The following is a 5,885-nucleotide window of genomic DNA, read 5'->3' as shown; positions in this document are numbered from 1 at the left end:
ATGCGATATACGTAGCTGGAAACTACCTAATATTTAAAAATAATAGTTACAACATTCTATTAATATATAATGTTGAAATATATATCACACAAAGTCTGTATATCTGTTTTTAGATGTCTTATAAAATTTTTTTTTTTTTTAAATAGTATTAATGATGTTTGTGAATCTTGAGTAAAAATTATGTTAATTATTATTAATCTAAATGTTATTATTTTAAGTAAAAGAATTGCAAGTATTCGCATAACCACGGGATCTCTGTTTGTGTATGAATGCACGGATTTGTTTTTGTTATGAGAGGGACGCCTTAGAAAGCATGGTGTGGAGAGGGAAGCGTCATGGCGTCTGGTGGAGGTTCGCGCAGCGTCTCTCCTGCAAATATTGACGATACCTTAGAGGACACTGGGGAACCACTTTTGCACACCACACATTTAGATCATGAACATCACCCGGTCTTAGAAGAGGATCTAGATGGAGTTTTCCTAGACAGCAAACATCACAGCAAGGCAAACAGATTGGAGGCGAAACGCCGCCAACTTACAGAGGTAAACAGAGACCATGCCGGCACCACGCGGCCTCAGTATCAACCTCCACAGCTCAACCAAGGTAGGCTAAGTTCTTCTGATTTGCAAACTTTCATCATTGCCTTTGATGGCGAAGAGGAAAATGTGTTCAGAAATAGCCGAGCACAAAGTATCTTATATAATGCCATTCCCAAGATATTCGGGATCGATGTGCACAATATGAGACCAAATAAACAGAAAAACCTGATCGCAGTGGACCACAAACATGGCGAAGAACTAAAGCTTTCAGACATTACTGACATCTGTGGCCACAAAGTCAAGTGCTATAAACCACTTGGGGACCGATTAACAAAATATGTAATCCGACATGTTGTAGACATCAGTGTAGACGACATCAAAGCACAACTTGAGACACATGACATCCCGATCCATGGAATCAAAAAATTTATGCGAAGAACAGACGGAGAACTGAGTGATACAGGCACTGCTCTGCTTACCTTTCTAGACTACATCCCCCCCTGAGAGGATTTGGTTAAATGGCTTCCTCCATAAACTAGAGGTGTATATACCACGTCCCACTCAGTGTTTTAAATGTAAAGGTTTTAACCATACCTGGAAATGCTGCACCAAAGACATTAAATGTGGGAAATGCTCTGGTTCCCATTACACGCAAGATTGTACATCAGATACACTCACCTGCTCAAACTGTGGTGGCGACCACGACATTACATTCAAACAATGTCCCTCATACATAGCAGCAGCAGCAAAAACTAAGGTTCTCCCTACCAACAACCTGCTATACAGTAGTGCACTGAAACAACCTAACACAGCCCATCATCAAACACTACCTCACACTCAACCACAACCTTTGCTTGTACCTGATATATCTGTCACCGACACTCCCACAACCCCAGGGTCCAACCATCCCTCACAAAATGCACAACTGAATTCTGATCTTGTTGAAACTCTTGTCACTCGCATTGAAAATGATCTTGTTGAAACTGTTGTCACGCGCATTGAAAATGCACTAGAAAAAACGCTGGACCGACTGATAACTAAATTCTTTACACAAGTAACACAACCCACTCCTGAGGCTGACCCAAAAGACATCCCATCAACAGCTACAGACACTGACATCCGCCCAAACAAAGCCACCATTGCTGGACACACATTGTTTGAACAGATGATAGAAAAACTCATAAATAACTCCCTAGCACGCCTTACCAAAATCATTCCACAGGCTGACTTGCCACAAACCCAAACCGCCAGTACCAAGAGTAAGGCACAGCCCACATCCACATCTAGGTATCCAACACGTACTACTACTGGCATACCAAGGAAAACAGACACATCCATAACCCACACATCCTAAATGGCTCCCCTAACATTCATGACTTGGAACGCAAAAAGCATTAAAACATCTCTCACAGAACTTAAACAATTCCTTTACTCATCCAAACCGGACTTAGCTTTCATAACCGAATCCTGGCTCACCCTTAAACAAAATCCTATTTTTAAAAACTTTCAGATGCAGAGACTGGACAGACCAAACCGTATGGGTGGTGGTATTTTCCTCCTAACACGGAGTAACATGACATGTAAACCTGTAACGCTTACACATTTTGTAAATGGTAAGCTAGAAATTTTAGCATGCCTAATACCCTACAATGGTACACACATATCCTTTCTGGGTATATACAACCCTGGTGGCGCAATAAATTTAAATGAACTAGAATTCTATCTAAACCAACTACGGCAACCGGTCATCGTTACAGGTGATCTCAATGCAAACCACCCCACATGGAGTAGAGGTACCCAAAATACTGCAGGCACCGATTTATATAACTACTTAGACACTACACCATATATTCTTCTTTCGCCGCTCTACCTTGCAACCTACTTTAACTACAGAACCAATTATGAAGCCTCATTGGACATCTGCTTTGGCTCTGCACATTTTCAACAAGAACTACAGTTTCATACTGGACCAGATATTGGAAGTGACCACAAACCCCTCATTATAAAATTTACTAACTTTCAGCCACCAACCCACCCCCTAACGCTCCCCAAGTGGAACATTAAGAAACTAGATAAGGAAAAATGGGCTGATACTGTCTGTCTCCCAGATACAGACGATGTAGACCCCAACACGCGACTGTCCACAATCACCTCGGCCATAAATTGTGCAGCCACCCAAATGCTCAAGAAAACTTCAGGACATAGGTCAAACAAACCACTTAAACCGTGGTGGAACGCGGAATGTGCACGAACAGTCGCTTTACGCCGACGAGCCATACAAAAACAAAGACGTCAACCCTCCCTACAGAACTGGGTTAATCTCCGGCGGGCTACAGCAGAAGCCAAAAAAACCATACTGTCAGCAAAGCGAGCATCATGGGCAAAATTTTGTGATAGCCTCACACCCACTACGCCACATTCAAAAGTCTGGGCTACATTTAACAGCATTAAAGGTCGCCCAACATTCCCTTCGTTCCCCCTGACGATCAACGGTTCACTATGTCAAACACCTCAGGAGCGTGCAAATGTTCTTGCTGAATGTCTTAAAGTTACCCTCTCAACACCCTTCTTTCATGCCCAAGAACTCCCCCTCAGACAAGAAATTGACCGTGCCATACTGCTACCCATGCCTGGCGTCGACAACATATACACCTTAAGCGAGCTACAATTAGCCTTAACCCGCCTACCTCTTGGCAAGGCACCTGGAGAGGATGGAATTCCATATGAACTCATAAAACATCTCCCATCAACTGCACATAGTACTCTCCTAAACTATTACAACCTATGCTGGACTCACGGAAATATTCCCTCACAATGGCAGACCAGTATTATTCTTCCGTTCCTTAAACCAGGAAAAGACCCATCCCAACCTGCGTCATATAGACCTATTTCCCTACTATCATGCCTCAGTAAAGTCATGGAAAGACTAGTACATACTCGCCTCCAATGGTATCTAGAATATAATAATATTATACCGTCACTCCAAGCTGGATTTCGACCGCAATGCTCCACACTCGATCAAATACTTTGCCTTGAACATGAAATCCGCACCTCTCTCAGAAGCAGTAAATATTGCCTTGTTGTCTACTTAGACCTCAAAGGAGCTTTTGATAGCATTCCTCATACTTGCCTCCTCGCAAAGCTTGCGCGTTTAGGCGTACAGGGAAGATTACTTTTATGGTTAAAATCTTATCTTACGAACAGGACCTCTAAAGTCTATATACAAGGCGAGTTTTCCGATGACATCCCAATACAAACGGGTGTCCCACAAGGCTCCATACTAAGCCCAACCCTTTTTGCTGCATTCTTAGCAGATTTGCCTAACACCCATCCTGTTAACCTCTCGGCGTACGCCGACGACTTAACACTGTATTACTCAGACAACGCCTTACCTAATACAGTCTCAACCATGCAAACAGCACTTGATCACCTCATAGATTGGACACAACAATGGGGCCTTCAAGTTAGTACTACCAAAACCTATTATCAAATTTTCACTAAAAAAAGACTCGTTCATCTACCCACCCTCACAATACACAACACTCCCATCCAACACGTACGAGAACATAAATACCTTGGCATGCACTTAGACTCGCCCTCACTTACCTGGACAGCACACATTCAACACCTTAAACAGACGACACAACCCCGACTCGCCATACTGAAAGCCCTCACTGGCACCACCTGGGGAGCACACCATAAAATCCTGCTCCGTTTCTATACAACCTACATTCGCAGCCAAATAGACTATTGTTGCCAAGCATATGCATCGGCTGCGCCTACTAACCTACAGAGCCTAGAGGTCATCCAAAACAATGCCATGCGACTTATATGTGGCGCAATGCGTTCCACTCCTATCCTCGGACTTTACGGGGAAACGGGCCTCACAAGCCTAGCCACCAGACGAGACATAATGTGTGCCAACTATCTGTCACTCTGTACCACTGCTCACCAGACACACCCATACAGATCAAAAATTAACCCAACAGTTAACCCACATAACCCCCGCTTCCCAACCAATCACTCACAACCTTTCCTCACACGGGCTACAAATAACCTCAATATAGACCTCTCTCTACTCCAAAACTCGGAAACCCAACTTACTGTTCCCCCTATTCCACCCTGGCTTTATACAACTCCTAATACAGCAATACAACTCGAAGACAACATTCCAAAGTCTGCACCAAACTCAGCCATAGCCTCAGTCTTTCTCTCAACAATGAAAAATTGCTACCCAAATACCACAGCGATTTATACAGATGGATCTCGCATCATCAAGAACAACGTACCCTCGGTCACTAGCGCTGTATGGATACCGGAATACCATCTCAAACAGGGATGGCGGTTACCAAACCAACTATCTGTTTTCACAGCTGAATTATATGCCTTATATCAAGCTCTCCAAATAATCACAACATTACCAGTCGGGACATATACAATCTGCAGTGACTCCAAGAGTGCGATTCAAGCAATTACGTACTCTTCAAAAACGTGCAAGGAGTTTGTTTACCCATGTCTTCAACTTCTTCATGAACATCGATTGAACGGTTATGATACCTCTATCCAATGGGTCCCAGCGCATTGTGGTATTCTCCATAATGAACTAGTAGATCAACTAGCCAAAGCAATGCACAACACACCTCACATTACCCGTCATCCAATTCCCCATGTTGCACGTAAAGGAGCCTTCAAAAATACCATCACCCAAGATTTTGCGACGAAATGGAAAACGTCATGCTCACCTTTGTACTACGGGTCCATTAAAAAGAAGTGGGAAACTTGGAAACATGTCAGATATAAAAGCAGAGAAATTGATATAGCGATGACCAGATTAAGGCTGGGACACACCAAACTAGCAGCACACAGCTCTAAGTACAGAACAGACATCAACGAACTCTGCATCCACTGTCAGGTGCCTGAAACAATCGAACACTATCTCCTACATTGCTTCCGACACTATAGTGCCAGAGTAAATTTCAAACAAGAACTTATCTCACTTAAAATACCCTTTACCATCGAGCATATATTAGGAGGCGGTGACCACTCGTTACAAGAAAAATACCAAATAGTCAAAGCACTGGCTAAATATCTCCAATCGACCAACAAATTGGGTCACATCTGATCCGCGCCACATTTATACCTGGCGCCACCAACAGCTAAACACAGAAAACAACTGCCTCGTCGCAACACCAAGGATCAGCTGACGCCATAAACACAACACACCGCCCTACGGTGCGGCAAGTCTCCCTCTAACATCCACCTCTGTTTTAGTCGCCGCTCCTCTGTCTACAGCACAACGCAACAAGCACTTTTGAAACTCTTATCATCTTCAACATAAACGCCTCT

Source organism: Procambarus clarkii, chromosome 87 (assembly GCF_040958095.1).
Source record: "Procambarus clarkii isolate CNS0578487 chromosome 87, FALCON_Pclarkii_2.0, whole genome shotgun sequence".
Lineage (NCBI taxonomy): Eukaryota > Metazoa > Arthropoda > Malacostraca > Decapoda > Cambaridae > Procambarus > Procambarus clarkii.
This window is presented reverse-complemented; position numbering follows the sequence as displayed.